This window comes from Notolepis coatsorum, assembly GCF_963971535.1.
Source record: "Notolepis coatsorum genome assembly, chromosome: 3".
NCBI classification, from domain to species: domain Eukaryota; kingdom Metazoa; phylum Chordata; class Actinopteri; order Aulopiformes; family Paralepididae; genus Notolepis; species Notolepis coatsorum.
In genome coordinates this window covers 46,395,678-46,415,352 of record NC_140167.1, presented here as the reverse complement: position 1 = coordinate 46,415,352, position 19,675 = coordinate 46,395,678, and positions in this window count along the sequence as shown.

Sequence of the window (19,675 nt, the reverse complement as noted above, 5' to 3'; positions counted from 1 at the left end):
TATTGGACTCCAAATACATAGAGCATACCTCTGGCTTTGGCGATGAAGACTACAGAACTGTTTTTAGGTACACGGATGAGAGCTACTGTTTGTTGTGTTCATATGGCATTTAGATGGTTCACCGATGAGAGATGCTTCCCTTGGGGGGGAGGGAGTGCAGAGACTCAAACGCATCAGCGACCCAACTAACTGCGTGTCTGTCTGCATGAATAAAGACTTCTCAAAGTCCAGTTATTATACTGATATCCAATAATTAATTCTGCCCCCTCCCTCCCTCAGGCGTGTTGCACAGGGCATAGATCCTAGACCCTGGACTGAGACCACGGCCTATGATTTGCAGGTGAAAAGCTAATACAGTCATTACTATTATCCCCATGATTTCTGCCATTGTTATGTTGTAAGATAACATATGTATAAAGCCCCCATTTTCTTTTCTTCTCTTCTTTCATTTCTAGCACATGTTCATTCCAAGACAAACAAATGGAATTGACTGTGGGATTTTTATGCTTATGGTAAGATTGTTTCATATTGGTATACATTGGTTTTACCCTTGAATATATATATATTAAGTCTATTGAAGACGCAGAACATTACATATAACTGCTGCTGGATGCACCACATTTTAGTGGAGTTAGGAAATTAAAAGCGCTCTTCCCCCTCCCCTTTTTTCAGTACACCCTTTGCATTGTCGCCAACACCCGGTTCCAGTTCACAGAGGTCTGTATTTCCAACCAAGTAAAGGGCCTATGTAACACATATGGCACAACTTGCAAGCAGAGATACTTGTGATTGCAATTACTTAAAAATACCACTTCATATCATTCTCATGACATCAATTCTAATGTGTGCAGTTATTGAAAAATAATGCATGATCCAGGGGCTCATTTACTTCTGTCTCATGGGGTAAACTGTAATCTTCTCTCTCCATGACAGGCCACTATAAGCGCTATTGCAGCAGTCAATGAGGTCACCAGTAAGAGGGCTGAAGAAATCTTCTGGACCCCAGATGTCGACAAAAGGCATGCCAACATTATCCTAATCATCAGATTCGTTTTTATTATCTGAAACATTTTCTCTTTTAAATGTCTTGTTTTGAATTTATTGTCACAGTATGTGTTGTCCTGGTCATATCGCTATTAGACCTAACTATGTATAGTGGTACAGTGTAGAATTACCAGAATATTGCATTGTCAACCTTTTTTTACATTTTGTATGTTATGCTTTTTCATATTAGTGAGCGGGAGGCATTCGATGACAGAATCGACCGTGAAAGGAAGAAACGGCGCTGAACTCGGCTGCAATGGTCCTCACGCACACCAAACCCTGGCAGCACATCACCCCCACCCTGCAAAAACTCCACTGGCTCCCCATCAACTACCGAATCCCCTACAAGAGCCTCCTCCTCCGCAATCATTCGAGTTTTTTTTTATTATCTTTCCCCCCCCCTCCTTTTTCCGATTTTTCTCCCATCCCACTGTTAGTCGTTATGCCAATTCCCAACCCCCTTTCTGGTTGTTGTGCGCCCCCCCCCCCCCCACTACTGTTGGTCCGAGAGGCCGGAGACTGTCTCATGCTTTCCTCCGACGCATGTGCGGCCAGCCTGGCAGCGCAGATTCTCACTGGGAGAGTAACGTGTGGAAGGTCGCTGTTGTGAAGGATCAGATTAAACCGAATATATATATTTATTTATGGATATATATTTAATAGTATTTGTATATCGTTCGATATCCCTTGTATATTCATACACTGAATATCCCTTTAGTCTACTACAGCCCATAATAGTTCATTCTCTCATTGGACAAGGACCTGGCGCCAGCAGACAAGCCCCTTGAGTCAAGTTCAATAGCGCCGACGAACATGTCGTTACTAGCCCCGGTTCCGCGTAGGAATACGGCTACCGAAATACGAATGGTACTATTTGTTCACCGCGCATATAAATATGGCGCAAGTAAATGTAGACGACCCTTAGTCCTTTACCCTCCAACCTAGTAACAGACGTGAAGCCTCACCCACGACCAGCGTGTGGTGCAGTATGGTCTATTTGGCCCCAGAATAGGCATTGAGACCTCGTGTAAATTAATAGCTGAATTGTCATAGTTTGGCACTGTACCGTCGAGTGGGACGTATTTCTATTAAGTTAATAATAGTCTATTATGTATGGTGCATCGTGCGGTATAGAGTTCTAAAGTGAGTAGCATCCCCATCGCCTCCTCGTGTTATCTAGAAGCTTAACCAGGTTGGGCAGACCACATGTGGTGCTTGCATCCGAGGAGTTCTAGACGAGGACCGAGGGGACCTGCACATTGGATTACCTACCCGGACGACTGCTGAGCCCTATACGGCTTGGAATATATATTTGCTTTGGTGCTTTGATTGTGGAGCGGATAACAGCCAACACCGGTGAGTGTTGGAATTACCCCCGAGAGGAGCCCAGGTGAGACGGCGCTCAACCCAGACCGAGGTCGCCTCGCTTCTCCTTCGTTGTGGACCTACAGCCTACAGCTACCGTCTACAAGAGGGCCCAAGTGTATTCATCTGTGGATCAAGATTCTGCGGGCACTGTGTTCTGTACCTGAATTCTCCCCAGAAATCGTTGGCCAGATGGGATACAGCTGACGGCTCTCCTAACCCCCCCCCTACTGACTTACAACCGGCAGGACCCCTTTAGTATACCCCGCTATAATCATTAAGTACCATCGCTATAATTCCCTAAGAACCAGGTTGTATACTTGCTTCCTGCGTAACCAGAGATTGGACATTCAGTGTTGATTTGCCTACGAATACTCATTTGCCTTACAAGTGCATTCAAATCATAAATGTAATAAGTAACTATTGTATATACCTTTTGCTATATTAAATATTCAACTGTTACATTTGTGTGGACCTGATTTCATATGTGGGAAAGTGTTCATCATATTTAGATATCGTGTACTGTATGGCCAGTAGTTAAAGTACATAAAGCGGTAGTGGTTTAATGATACCATACTTATCAATACAGTCAGGGAATTGTACCCCTCAGTTACAGTCGCACTACCTCTCTCATTGTACTGTACTTGTCTAATAGCCCTTCAAGAGCAACGGGTACAGGGTCGATATGACCCTGATGTAAACGAGACACTAATCTCTCTACCCCGCGCTCGGTTGCTAACTTGCTATTGGTTTTTACAGTCTGCCGTGAACATGGGAAATAATTGCGACAGCTCTGCTGTACACTGGGAACCTTGGTTGCTATGCCCACACAAAACCGCAAAACTTCACCCTGGACTCCGGTTTTCAAAGACCGGGGTTGCAGTGTAGCAAATCCCCGGTTGTGTGTGGCCGAACAGTGCAACTGCGCACATACAATCATGGTTATATTAAATCCAGCGCTCGTGTGGACTGGGCAACTTGCCTGCCATTACGTTGCGTTCTGAAAAGCGAAACTGACCCTGAAAACGAAACGAAAATGGCCCTGTGTGTAACTGCAGCCGTCTCTGTGCTAACAGTCACGTTTTCAGTACGAGAAGACAAGACAAAACTTCTTTCTCTGGTCTGCATCCCCTTAACAATTGTGTGTATTGAGCCGTACTGTATTGTACCCATTCTGCAATCTTGTTGCAATAAAGTTTTCATTCACACTCAAAATCTGTGTTCATTTTTTATTTTGCATACTAATGTTCTGTGTCTTGAGTCGTACTTGTATTGAAAAACTGATTTTATGTCTGAGGAGAAGACCGGTACTCATCATCTTCGTCTCCACAAAAAGAAAAATGACGTGTGAAGTATGTTGTGTGCCAGGTTCAAACAGTGCTCTATATGTACAGTTTATTCCTACTCCTATCCAAGCTCCGGGAGGGTCATCAAAGAGAAGTCGGGTCATCAAAGAGAAGTCGCCTATTCTTAGTCCTTGCCCCACAATGGTGGAATAACAAAAAGAAAAATGACATGTGAAGTATGTTGTGTGCCACGTTCAAACAGTGCTGTATATGTACAGTTTATTCCTACTCCTATCCAAGCTCCGGGAGGGTCATCAAAGAGAAGTCGCCTATTCTTAGTCCTTGCCCCACAATGGTGGAATAACAAAAAGAAAAATGACATGTGAAGTATGTTGTGTGCCAGGTTCAAACAATGCTGTATATGTACAGTTTATTCCTACTCCTATCCAAGCTCCGGGAGGGTCATCAAAGAGAAGTCGGGTCATCAAAGAGAAGTCGCCTATTCTTAGTCCTTGCCCCACAATGGTGGAATTGTCCTAATAAACGAACCTACACTGTAGCACTCAACACTTTATGAACATTGTTACTGAGACGAAAGTTAAGTTTACTCTATTATTACTAGATCTGGTATGTCTAGATGTAACACTGTATGGGTACAAGTTTACTCTATTATTACATGTCTACTCTAGATGTAACATTACTGTCTGTATAATGTACCTATGTAAACGAGACGAACCCTCTGTATAATGTACCTATGTAAACGAGACGAACCCCGCCCCCCCCCCCCCCCCCCCCCCCATTCGCAACTACTTGTCCAGACCACTTATACTTCTCCAGACCATTTATACCCGTCCAGACTGGCTCTGCGGCGCTGCAGATACCCCCTATTGCCTCAACATGCGAGTAGGGTGAGACAACACTATTCTTTAGTCCAAATAATACCCTACTTTATTGTCATTTGTTTAATGTAAAGTCAGTCTTACATTGGCACTGCTTTAACGTTGCATTTACCCATAATCCATTGCTGTATTAGACCCATGTGCCAGTATAACTTTTGTAAAGTAATGAAGCGCAAATGTAAAGTTAATCAATACACAATGAAACAATATCTTTATCTATATCACATGTCAAAACTACTTTAATAAAACAAGATTTCCGTTTTTCATTTCTACTCATTCATCCAAAACAAGACAGCAATTCTACTTCTGCATGCACCGGGATAATTGAGCTCATAGCACAGATTTGGAGTTGATAGAATGGACATTGCTGTTCTTAGGAAATGTTTATGTTGCACATGGTGGAAATAATGGAAATGAACATTTCTAACATTAACATTTAGTGTATGTTTAAAGTTGATACATTGAGGCATGGTAGAATTTCACTTTATATTACAGCAGTATCCGTTTTTAACATTACAATTAGTGTCTGACACTATAGACACATGTTAAAAGTCAAAGTCAACTTTGTCATTTTCCAATTTGTGCAAGACATACAGACAAATTCAATTACGTGCCCCCCTTCCCACTGTGTATATAGAAAGAGACAATAAACACAAAAGTAACATAGGACACAATATACAACACACAGGACTATGTACAATATAAACAGTACCTACAATTAAATTAATGAATGAATTAAATAAGAGGTAAAAGAGAACTTAGTGTAAATATTCCTTAATTTGTGTCAACGTTATACAAATCCTATTGTATTCAACAAATTAATTATGATACACCACAATGTGCCCTTTCTATCTATTCTAAATCTATGGCCTTGCGATTCCACGGCTGCGCAGTGCAGACAAGAGCAGGCGTTCCATCTCCTCTACAGAAACACTGACACTTCCATTCATTTAATGCCGGGATGTACACAGCATTTCACTTTCAACCAGGTATCTGATTAATTTAATGTAGCAATTAGTAGTTCACCCAGTCCTTGGGTACATACAGGTTTTGACCAGCAGATGGCAGCGACGAGGCAGCTCAGCAGAGAGCAGCTGTCAACAAACATCCTAACAGAAAAGATATACATACGAGGGGGAGGAGACTACATTGGGAGGGGGCGGGGCGAAATCTCCAGTTTTTTCAAATCCCAATGTTGACAGCTATGCCGAAACCCCAAATAACAACATTGACTGAAATACTTGCCCTTGTCTACAAAAATACACAGGACGGTCCATCTTCATTATGTAAGTAGGGGTATCCATCTGAGAATGGTGTATTACCATAGGGCTATTAAATACGATTCATTGTCCATGATTAAATGTAATTTGGATTATATTTATAATGTTGTCATCTAACAATCGAGGAGCATTAGCAAATAAAAAAAAAATTAACAAGTGTTGAAAACATCCAACATGAAATCTAAAACATTATAACCCTTGCCATAATGGTATATTCTAAACGGACAGCATACTGTTGGACGTTCTAATCACTGACCCCACGCACTGTGTGTGTGTGGCATGAGGCTGCTCATAGTGTGTTCGGTCGGTCCTCGTAAAGTCGGACATTTCCGAGTTTAGGATGAGGAAATTACACTCGAACGGCCGACCAAATTATACCAGTGGTTAACACGGGCAGGTTCCATGATGATACCCGAGTTTACGAGCTGTTGTGGTGCAAACATACTTTATTTTATGAACATGGACTGGAGTATCACAACGCATAATCAAAATATGATGTTGACATGCTGGGATTCCTAAAATCGCTCAAACCACCAACACCAACATATAAAGGTTGAATAACCTGGCTGATCTGATCTGCTACCTTGCATCAGATTGGTCCTGAACTTTACAACCTAACTTGCGCCCCGGAATGTATCACCTCGTATTCATCACAGACAAACTGGATGTGGCCAATTACTTAAACATTTTCTTCACAAACATAGCCACAACACTGGTAAATAAACTACCCTCCCACTCAGGGCATTTTGGGGTAGAACAAACACATCATAGCCTACTACTTCAACTTCAACTTCAAATTACTTTATTTTCCTTTCGGAACTTCATTTGTGCAGTGGTTGAAAGACAAACATACAGTCACAATACATGGATTAGACACTCACCACTATATATATAAAAAAAAAAATAAAACTACAATAAAAAGACCACTATATAAAAAAACACCAACTACATTAAAACTACAGTACTTAAAGCATGATATATTAAAAACCATGTGGAGCAGTTCTGTATGTATATAAATAATAAATAATAGTAGTACAGGTACATAGTATAATGTCCATCAGGTGGAAGGGGGAGTCTATTTTAAGTAGTCCAAAGTCCTTGGGGGGGGGGGGGGGGGGGGCAGTCCGGCCTCCACCAGACCTAGGTGTTCAGCAGTCTGATGGAGGTTGGCACGAAGCTACCTAAGCCCCTTTTGTTCAGTGATGAAGCTCTGTATCGACGGCCTGAGGGCATTAGTTTGTAATGGGTGTGAAGGGTGTGTGTGTTATCTACAACTATTTGGGAGGCCTTTTTAACTGTCCGTTTCTTGTGGATGCTGCTGAGTGGCTCCTGGTCCTTCCCAATTATCTTGCCGCTGATCTTAACGACCCTGTCGAGAGGTTTCCGGTTGATGGCACGCATCACTCCAAACCATGATGTGATGTTAAAGGACATTATCGATTCCACAAAGGAGTTGTAGAAAGCCTGCAGGATTGGTCGCACCTGAAGCTTCCTCATCTTCCTGAGGAAGAACAGTCGCTGTTGGCAGTTAGAGTGGATGTTATCTGTGTTGGTCTTGAAGGTGAGCTTATGGTCGATGGTGGTGCCAAGATATTTATACTCCTCAACGCGCTCTATTTTCTGGCCATTTATCTCCAGAGCTGGGGGAGTTGTGGGGTCACGCCTGAAGTCCACCAGCAGTTCCTTTGTTTTGCTGGGGTTTAGGTCCAAGAAATTGTTCTTACACCACTCTGCGAACCTGTTCATTTCTCCAATGATGCGGCCATTGGAGTTGGTGGTGTCAACGATGACTGTGTCATCAGAGTATTTGATGAAGAGCATCTCAGGGTCTGAGCTGCTACAATAACCTAGGGGTCCGCAAAGACTATTTCAAACTAGAAATGTCTCCATAAAACAGGGACACATACCCAAATACTTGCGAGAGTAACCCCTGTGGAATAATATAATGATTCCCCAACTCCCTCATGTAAAGACATTCCCCTCCCCTTTCTCCCTAATCCTGTGTCCCCCCCCCCCCCATTTGACCTATCAAATGGGACCACCTCCCCCCCTTTTAACTATATAATGCTCCTCCCAACAACATTCCAGGGCCCTCATTCATCAATGTGTTCTACACACAGATCTGTGCTTACCCTGTGCGTACGATCATTTCTAAGCAAAGAGTGGGATTCATCAATTTCGATTTGAACTTGACTCCGTGCTTACGTCTACGCACAGGTCAGAGCACACTTACCTGACGCCCAGTGGTAGAATATATTATTACAACAAGGAAATGAGCTTCTGTGCATAATAACACTGGCGGAGCGCAGTCAGTCAGTAGCCTACACCCCGTATATTCCGATAACGCTATATAAACCATGCTGCATTCATTCTGAGAGAAAGATCTATTATTCCAAATGCTATTTATAGGGTTTTGACCATAATTACACTACTGTTGCTATTTTACAATGAACTATAATGAATTACGGTTCATACAGAACTTCTGTATGAACCGTGCCCAGGGCCCTCATTCATCAATGTGTGCGTAGAACATGTTCTATTTCCACACGTAAGCACGGAATGTAGAACCAGTGTACGCACAGGGAAGTCGGGATTCATCACACGTGCGTACGCAGGCTCTACACACACCTGTCATGATGAATCCCACCTTGGCTCTGCGCCGAGGCTCGTGCACACTTTCACGTATTTGCATACCAGAAACGCCCCGATTAACCATATACGGTAATGGAATACACCCATGAAATGTGGAAAAATGGACTAAGCCGAGGGAAGCGTGTCATGAGACAGGCTGACAGACGTGTACACTTACGGTGATGTCGGATATGATATCTATTAACCATTGCTGCCTGGGCAGCGCAAACACTAATAAATACCGCGCTGGAATATGACTGCCTTTTCCCGTGTTGTTTGATTAATACCCAGGGATTAAAGTTCTCCTCAATTTTATTCCAAATCGCGATGGATCTCCCGTCAATTTTCTACCTGCTGCATATGTAGCGTGATCCAATCTGCGTTGTGTCTGGTGTGAGGTGGAAGTAGACTCCGACAACGGTACTCAACTTTTGATAAGTGATGTGGTAATTAATCAAGTCCAGGAGACTAAACTCCTAGGGGTAACATTAGACAGTAAATTGTCATGGTCACACCATATAAACAATATAGTAGTGAAAATGGGAAGAGGGATTTCTGTTGTTAAAAGATGTGCTCATTTGTTACCACTAAATTCTATCAAACAGGTCATTCAAGCTCTGGTTTTGTCAAATCTTGACTATTGTCCTGCAGTATGGTCGAATGTAACGACGAGTAAACTGAAAAAATTACAAATGGTACAAAACAAAGCAGCACGTATAGCGCTTCGCTGTGAGTACAGAACTAATGTTGCAGCGATGCACAGTTGTTTAACTTGGTTACTTGTCAAACATAAATTACTCTGCTCACTCCTTGTATTCACTAGGAATATTTTTGTTACAAAGATCCCCTCAATTTTATATAACAATTTATCAATAAGTCTTGACAGACACAACCATTCCACCAGACATGCTTCTGCACGAGGTTTTACACTTCCAAAAGTGAGGTCGAATGCAATGAAGCGAACTGTCATGTTCCGTGGTATGCAGGAATGGAACTCTCTTCCCAGACATGTTAAGCAGGAGAATAGTAAATGCCGTTTCAAAATCGTGGTAAAACAACATTTTCAACCAAAGAAATTGACATTCCCTAATAGATAGTGTGTACGTAAATTAAAATGTATGTGTCTGATAAAGAGATAGGTATATATGGATGAAAAGGCATGTGTCTGATAGGGATATATTATTAAAATATTGTATAATTTTGTATTTTTATATTGTATTATGAAATTGATTAGGGTTTTTACTGTTGTTTTAATTGTCTGTATGACATGTAAATGTTGTGAGTGTATAAGGGTTTTTTATTGTTGTTTTAATGGTCTGTATGTCATGTAAATGTTATGAGTGTATAAGGGTTTTTATTGTTGTTTTAATTGTCTGTATGACATGTAAATGTTGTGAGTGTATAAGGGTTTTTTATTGTTGTTTTAATGGTCTGTATGTCATGTAAATGTTATGAGTGTATAAGGGTTTTTATTGTTGTTTTAATTGTCTGTATGACATGTAAATGTTGTGAGTGTATACGTCTGTAACTGTATTTTATGTGTTAGGGACCCCAGGAAGAATAGCCCCAGCACTGCTGTGGCTAATGGGGATCCAAATAAACTTAAACTTAAACTCAATTGATGGTTGTTTTATTGGTGATCTCCTGTTATTGAACCAACACAGCACACACAAAACATGGCGTGAGCTACCATCATCACCGTGTAGTCCACCTCTGCTCTCGTTCATGACAAACTCAAAGAGAGCGAGCGCGCGCGCACATTCAAAACAGCGCGCCATCCACAGTTACAACAATTGTTAGCTACTATTAAATACATGTAGCTCAGTACAAGTCAACTTCAGCAAAAACATATGAAATAATATGAAATGAAAGACAGTGTGTAAGCATTAATTAAACCGAAATACAAAAACAACGGTTCATACCTGTTATTGAACCAACACAGCACACACAAAACATGGCGTGAGCTACCATCATCACCGTGTAGTCCACCTGTGATTGCCAAACAGAATACTAGTTAGCACACAACGGTACTGTGGCTGTTTTACACAGGGTGAATTAATGTCATCACACAACAGGGTATTTCAGTACCAAAACCAAAACATAAATCAATTTTACAAGTTATACATAGCAATTAAACCAGATATTAGATAACCGAAAGGGCGTACCTCTGCTCTCGTTCATGACAAACTCAAAGAGAGCGATCACTTCCGCCGGCGTGTCTCTCGTCGACAAACCGGCTAAACCATTTTGTACATTGGTTGAAAGTATTTACTATACAACAATTACTCAACTGGAAAGATGACCTATCCTCTCTAAACCCATTATAAAAGACCAAAAGGGATTTCGTTTGGAGAATCAATAACTCAATATGAGGAAATTAATATAAACTAGTAACCAAGGCACCCCTCCAAAAACACTAGAGTGAGCTCGGTCCACTTTGTTCCTTCAAAGTAAGAGTGTTTCCGTCTTGGCCTACTTATTTAAGATGAAAGATAACAGTTTCTGTCCATGATTCTAGCATAACAACTTCACTCTGCTACATTCTCCCCTACTGTTTTATGCCAGATCATGGACAGTGTTCCCTTCAATCAACTCAACAGCGTAAGTATAAACCAAAGAAATAGAAAATAAAAAAAAAATTACAATGAGTCAACGCGTCACATGTAACTCGGTGTATTCCCTTAATTCCAAACCTAGAAAATAGGTTGACCAGCTCAAAAGCTATCCGGTGAAGGATCAGGAAAAATAAAGGGGTAGCTAATCCCTCATCTAACCATAGAAAAAAACATGCCATGTACATATTTATACCATGGAATACACCAAAATTACCAAATCATGTCTAATGCAATAGACAACCATAACTACCAGTATGACCCAAAGAAAATCACACAGCAAAATCAAAGAAAGAAAAAAAAAAAATTATAATTAAAAAGAATCACTAAAAAAAAAATCGAGACATCTTTTAAGATGACAGCAGCGTCCTGACTCTCTGTACAGCCATCGTCTGAATGAGCCTGTTAACTGGCCTGATCAACCTCCCCAGCCTAGTGTAAACCCCTAGAGGTACCCCAACTACACTCGGTTTGACAGTGACAACGGCCGACCCAGGTTCACACACTGGAACAAGTAAGGATGAACTACAGGGGGCCTTCCCCGGAGCCATCATGTCCTCAGTGCCTGACATGGCCGACTCAGGTTCACACACTGGAACAAGTAAGGATGAACTACAGGGGGCCCTCCCCTGAGCCATCATGTCCTCAGTGCCTGACATGGCCGACTCAGGTTCACACACTGGAACAAGTAAGGATGAACTACAGGGGGCCTTCCCCGAAGCCATCATGTCCTCAGTGCCTGACATGGCCGACTCAGGTTCACACACTGGAACAGGTAAGGATGAACTACAGGGGGCCTTCCCCGAAGCCATCATGTCCTCAGTGCCTGATTCCACAGTCGTCGTGTCTGACGACTGATCACTGTCCTGATAAACAATTACAGAGTATGACTCCTCTGATTCAACATCTGCATCTGGTCCCTCCATCCAAAAGTGGCGTGGTTTCTTCAGTTTACACTCCTGCTCCCCACCATTATGTGTCTCAAGTGTAATTCTATGATGTTGATCACTACCCATACTTCCCACCTGCTCCTCTGCCGGCTCTGATACACCCGTCCCTGTCACGGTATCTACTACCCCCTCCACACTGGACTCAGGAAGATGAGCAACCCACCGGGCAGTTCTCAGCTCATCCTGATCAGAATCATCTGTAATTTCCTCACTCGGAACAGTGCCAGGAATAGACACCTCAATCTCTGGCTCATCCCATGACGGCAGAGGCAGGAAATTGACGGGCATAATCAAATTCCTATGAACAGTCTTAATCCTCCCTGTGACAGGATGACGGATACTGTATATGTTCAGCACACTGTTTTTACACACTACAGTATAGACGGCACTCTCCCAGCGGTCAGCTAGCTTTTTCTTGCCTCGCTCCCCCTTATTTGCCAACAAGACCCGATCCCCCTTCTCTACCGCATGTCCCTTTAACTGTCTATTATACACCTCAGCTTGCCTGGTCTGTTGCTTCTCAGCATGCTTTTGAGCAAGTGCCATTGCTTCCCTCAGATCCTTTCCCAGTGACTGGACATACTTATCCACATCCACCGTATCTCCATCCAAAAGGACACTCTCAAACATGACATCGACAGGTAATCTTGGAGTGCGGCCAAACATCAAAAAGAAGGGTGGGAGCCCTGTGGTCTCATGCACTGTGCAATTATAAGCAAACGTCAAAGTGTTCAACATCTGAGGCCATTTCACCTTGGAACGAGGTGGCAAAGCACGGATCATACTACCTAAAGTGCGGTTTAGACGTTCTGCTTGTCCATTTCCCATAGGATGGTATGGCGTGGTATGGGATTTTTCAACCCCTGCCATCTGAAGCATTTCTGCTATGAGTGCACTCTCAAAATTAGCCCCTCTGTCGCTATGAATGCAGGCTGCAAAACCATAAACAGAAAAAAAATTATTCCAGAGCACCCTAGCCACTGTCTTGGCAGATTGATTGGGACACGGGTAAGCACATGTTAGTTTGGTAAAATGGTCAGTTATAACAAGCACATCAATGGACTTATTATTGGCATCCTCAGCCGACCAAAAGTCAATACACACCAACTCCAGTGGTGCAGTGGTGACTATAGATACCAGCGGAGCCCTAACCTCAGGCTCAGGTGCTTTGCTCAGTACACATCTCTTACAATGACTCACATATTCTTTGACATCCTTTTCCATGGAGTCCCAATAGAAACGTTGTCTAGTGAGCCACAATGTGCGCTGCTGGCCCTGGTGACCAGCCTCATCATGTACCCCTTTCAGCACCTGTCCTCTCAGAGCGCTCGGTACTACATACTGAAAGACCTTCTTCTTACTCACAGCGTGTTTTGAAACACGGTACAACACTCCTAATTTGGTTGTGAGTTTTCCCCACTGTCTCAGTGTGCGGTTTGTTTCTTTTGACTCATGAACTCTCTCTCTTCGAGATGGGCGGCGGCCTCTATCTACAAAGAATTTGACTCTACCAATAACAGGGTCCTGGCACTGCTTATCGTACAATTCCTCATGAGTGATGACCGGCAATGGGCTCTGTCCCATGGACACCAGCCTTTCTAACTGCTGCACATGAGAGACTGCTCTCATAGCTGCGCCATCCTCCCAACAGCGATGTGTGTGGAGTACAGCAGATACCTCTTCACGGGATATGCTCCCACTGTCACTACCCACCTCACCACTGGCCTTAAGGGAACTCTGAGTGGACAACCCTAGGCCCTTCCTCCTCACCTCTGGTTCCTCACAGGTAAGACGGAAAAATGTTCTGCACGTCATCCACCTCCAAACCCTTAGCCTCCCTCAACAAGACATCATACGAGGTCCTTGTCAGCCTGTGCATCACCCTAGGCTTAGTAAAAGGCTCCCTGCTCAGTGCATCAGCTACTGTATTCTTAGGCCCAGGAATGTACTGAATGTCAAAATCAAAAGGTGCCAGCTTAGCCACCCATCTCTGCTCGCATGCATCAAGTTTTGGCTTTGTGAGGATGTACTTAAGTGGATTATTATCTGTCCACACTGTAAATTTATGTCCTCGCAGCCAATGGCTAAACTTGTCGTGTATAGCCCATTTCATGGCGAGAAACTCAAGCCTATGAGCTGGATATTTAGACTGAGCATGATTCAAAGATTTACTAGCAAAAGCTATGGGCCTTGCTGTGCTACACCCTTCCTGCACTTGTGAAAGCACAGCTCCCAGTCCACTAGTGGATGCATCTACAGACAATAAAAATGGCTGAGAAAAGTCAGGGTGAACCAACAGAGCTTGTCCCACCAACGCAGCTTTTAACGCCTCAAAGGCCTCCCTACACTCCACAGTCCAGTCTGCGGCACTAAGCTTACGAAGGGGGGCAGCTCTCTTCCCTTTAACTTTGCCTCTCCGTGGCTTTTTCACACCCGTGGTCAACTGAAACAGTGGTCTTGCAACTACAGAGCAGTTCTCAATGTAATGTTGATAATACACCACCATTCCTAAAAATGACCGGATCTTATTGGCAGACGGGGTGACCCCATCCGACTCCATAATATCGCTCTCCGTCACACCCACTATAGCCTGCACTTTGTCAGGGTCTGTGGCTATCCCTTCCCGAGAAACAATATGTCCCAAGAACTTCAGTGACTTTCTCAGAAACTGACACTTAGATGGAGACAACTTCAGGTTGTGTTCTCGTAAACGCTGAAATACCATCTCCAGCCTCTGCAAGCTCTCTTCTTCAGACTTGCCAAAGACCAGAAGGTCATCTAAATAACAGAGAAGACTCAGTGAGTTCTGATCACCAAAGATTGTGAGCATCATTCTCATGAACGTAGCTGGACTGTTACAAAGCCCCTGGGGCATACGGTTATATTCATGTAAACCGAGAGGAGAGGAGAACGCAGTGTATTTCTTATCATCCTCATGCAGTGGGACATTGTAATATCCGGATGTCAAATCCATAGAACTGAAAAAGGCATTGCCTCCCAACGCTGCAAGTACATCTGCTTGATGAGGTAATGGATGTGCATCTTTCACTGTGCGAGCGTTTAACCACCTGAAATCTGTGCACAGTCTCAAGTCCCCATTCTTTTTCCAACAAAGAACAAGGGGGGATGCATACTCGCTACTCGACTTCCTAATTATCTCCCTGTCCTCCATCTCGTTCAGAGTCTCTCTCAACTTTTGGTAATGGGCGGGGGAGAGCCTCCGGTAAGGTAACCGAAAGGGCCGATCGTCAGTCAGTCGGATACGGTGACAGAAGCCACTAGCCTCACCACAATCCAACCGGTGTCTAGAAAACACATCCTCATAGTTCTCAATTAGGTCAGTCAGTCTATCTTTCCAGACTGGTGAGACCTGACAGTCATCAACTAGCCAGTCTATCATTCCCCCTAGCTACATTGTTGCTAGCACAACTCTTAGCTGTAAGACTGCCATGAGAGCTGCCACTACTTACTCTACCGGCATTCTGGTGGACTGACGTGTTCGTATCACTGTCAAAATCTTCTAATGCAATGCATGGATACACGTCAGCCACTTTCGCATTCCTTCTCAAGGTGATAGCTTTGGTAGTCGGATTTATAATCTTGACAGGAAGCCACCCATCCCCCCAGAGAGGTGTAACTACCCTGCCAACTAGTATGTTACGGTGCACACAACGAGAGGCGCTGGGCTCAACAATAACAGTACTTCCCATAGAAAGTTTTGTCCTGGGTGGGAAACAACCCCACACTACATGCTCACTCATCGGTTCAAGTGTTACGGCCTGTTTCAACTTGACTGTTCCCACTTTGTCAGGAATTTCCTCCCCCCTCCATCTCTCAAGGTTGGCCATGAACCTGATAAACTGACTGTTTTCGTCCTGACATGGTGACTCAGCTTTTCCCAATATGCGCCAGTAGGCCCCCGTGGATTTGAACTGTCTGATTAAGGGCTTCATCACATTGGTGCCTATAATGAGCTCATCAACCTGACCCTCCACTATCAAGACTGGTACTATGTATTCAAAACCGTAAAGCTTAAGTTTCAGCTCACACGTTCCCACCGGACTAGTCTGTTTCCCACCACACCCCACAAGAACAACATTGGTAGTCGATATCAAATCACCCGTCACTACTCCTGCCTCCCTCAGCCGAGGAACCACATCAGCGCGCAGAGAAGTAGCCATGGATCCGCTATCTAACATCCCCTGTAACTCAACCTTGTCTCCTGTTAATACGGTGGTGAAAAATAAACTGTCACTTTGGGATGTTCTGGTCACATTCTGCATAATTACTGTCTTGTCTTTGGGTGCTGCTTCACAAACGGACGTATATACAGACTGAATATCATCATTGCAATTGGAGGAAAAACCATAGGGGCCCACATTGTCCTCCTTTGAATGAGGGCCGGCTAGTTTTCCTGAGGAGGACCAGCCTGTCTCTGACCAGGGGGCTGTCTAGGAGTGGTCTGCCCACAATAGATACCAATATGCCCTGGACCCAGACACTTGAAACACAGCCTGTGCGTCCTACAGTGCGTCCTAGTGTTGTGCTCCAAACTGCCACAAACCTGACATTCTTGAGAATGTTTGGGGAACTGTTTATGGGGGCCATTTTGTACATAAGGGCCATTTTGTACATAAGGGCCATTTTGTACAGACTGAGTGTTGTTGCCTAAAGCCATTTCTAACACTCTCAAAACTCTATCCATTGTGTTATTCTCAGATACAGACGACAGCTGCTCTAGCTCTGGACTACTGACAGCCATAGGTGACACGCTTTGTTCGTGATTAACAACCACCCTCTCCTGTGATGACTCAATGGCGACCACATGTTGTGTCAACCGACCTCGACTCGCTCTATGTTCTCTCAAATATTCATCCAAATGTCCCTGCACCTCACCTGCTGTCCACTCACGAGATGGCTTACTTTTGAACACTAAAGACAACTCCTTATCGGGGCAGTTACGGATGAACATGAGAACTAGATGCTGGCTCAGGCTAGTCTGAGATTCCCCCTTACTAAGAAGACACTGCTCTGTGGCTTCTGCTGCTTTGTTAAGCCTAATCCAATAGTCAAGAGGATTCTCGCTTGCATATGCTTTGACTGCATAGAAGTCAGCTAATGGAAGATCTGAGTGAATAATATCACCAAAATGTTGTCTCAGAATGCTAAAAATAACACCCACCTCACTGACAGTTGAGTTGCTACGCATCCATACTTTGGTAACGTCCCGGGCCCTCCCCATTAGCTTGTTCATAACCTCCTCAACTTGTTCAGCTCCAGTACAGTTATTTTTCTTTCTGATATACGTCCTCATGAGTTCCTCCCACTCAAAAACAGAGCACTTATCTGTGCTGTCCCCTCTAAAATAGGGGGGGGCATTTGCATCTGAACGTAACACAAGATTCATTTTGGATGCATCAATCACAGTATTCCCACATTGATCAGGTTGGAACGTCGGTTGGGGATTTTGAGAAGCTAATACAGGTGAAGTTCCCGTGATTGTGTTCTGCATTAACGTCATTCTAATAGCTTCCCCTATTTCTGACCCAATGGATTTAATCAAATTGGCCATTTGACTGGGGGATGTTTCAACACTAGTGTTGTTAATTTCACCAGGTGAGGGAACAACCGGGGTGAAAAGTAACGATTGGGCATTTCTCTCAGAGTGACCCTCTACACTCCCCCTTCCAGGACTAGAGGAACCTGAACCACCTGGACTCGCCGGAGTAGACTGCATAACCGGTGTGTAACTTAGAACCCCTCTCCCTCTCCCCACAGTCAAGTTCCCTGTAGGAGTGTTTCCTACGTTCAAAGTCATTTTCAGTATCAAATGGTACTTTTACCGTTATACTCACAGCGTGTTTTAGGTAACACACTCAAAATCAATAAACTTGATGAGAGACCGTATCTTTTTCAAAGGATTCAGTGCTCTCCAGCCTCCTCAGGAACAGACCTCAGGAACAGACGGCGAATGCAGCGTCCCCGTGACAAGGCCGCGCCGGCAGCATCCACGCGTCTAGGCCGCACATGAAGCCTCCACGTCTCTCCAGCAACACCGGTGGTCGGCTTCCGCTGACCAGTTGATCCGGGTTGTCTCGGCACCAGTTTGTAGCGTGATCCAATCTGCGTTGTGTCTGGTGTGAGGTGGAAGTAGACTCCGACAACGGTACTCAATTGATGGTTGTTTTATTGGTGATCTCCTGTTATTGAACCAACACAGCACACACAAAACATGGCGTGAGCTACCATCATCACCGTGTAGTCCACCTCTGCTCTCGTTCATGACAAACTCAAAGAGAGCGAGCGCGCGCGCACATTCAAAACAGCGCGCCATCCACAGTTACAACAATTGTTAGCTACTATTAAATACATGTAGCTCAGTACAAGTCAACTTCAGCAAAAACATATGAAATAATATGAAATGAAAGACAGTGTGTAAGCATTAATTAAACCGAAATACAAAAACAACGGTTCATACCTGTTATTGAACCAACACAGCACACACAAAACATGGCGTGAGCTACCATCATCACCGTGTAGTCCACCTGTGATTGCCAAACAGAATACTAGTTAGCACACAACGGTACTGTGGCTGTTTTACACAGGGTGAATTAATGTCATCACACAACAGGGTATTTCAGTACCAAAACCAAAACATAAATCAATTTTACAAGTTATACATAGCAATTAAACCAGATATTAGATAACCGAAAGGGCGTACCTCTGCTCTCGTTCATGACAAACTCAAAGAGAGCGATCACTTCCGCCGGCGTGTCTCTCGTCGACAAACCGGCTAAACCATTTTGTACATTGGTTGAAAGTATTTACTATACAACAATTACTCAACTGGAAAGATGACCTATCCTCTCTAAACCCATTATAAAAGACCAAAAGGGATTTCGTTTGGAGAATCAATAACTCAATATGAGGAAATTAATATAAACTAGTAACCAAGGCACCCCTCCAAAAACACTAGAGTGAGCTCGGTCCACTTTGTTCCTTCAAAGTAAGAGTGTTTCCGTCTTGGCCTACTTATTTAAGATGAAAGATAACAGTTTCTGTCCATGATTCTAGCATAACAACTTCACTCTGCTACACATATGATTTCTAGAGGCATACTACAATCTATTTTGATGTCAGTATTGGGTAGCCTATATAAACAATAATACGAGAGCATATACAAGAACAATGAATCTCACTGCATGTATGATGTAGCCTGCCTTTCAATACATGAACTTGAATTCCATCATGTTTGTGTGCGGGACTCACAAGGCTGTTGTCACAATGGGTGGTACCGGTACAGTAATAATAACAGTCCACACAATATCACGATCCATGCCATAGCCTATGTTCTATTAGGACATGATCTGTGACGACAAATGTTCTAGAATGTTTGATTAAGATATCATACTCTGACAGCATGCCTATGATCAACAAAAACGCGAGCTTGAATCCCATCATATACATAGTCTGTCCACTATCTGGTGTCATTGCAATGCGTTTTCTATTCTTTCTTATACAGTAAAAAGGGGGAAGAACACTATATTCATATGACTTGTATTCTGCTTACAGCTTCGAAATTCCACTTGTTTCGTTTAACGTAAAGCC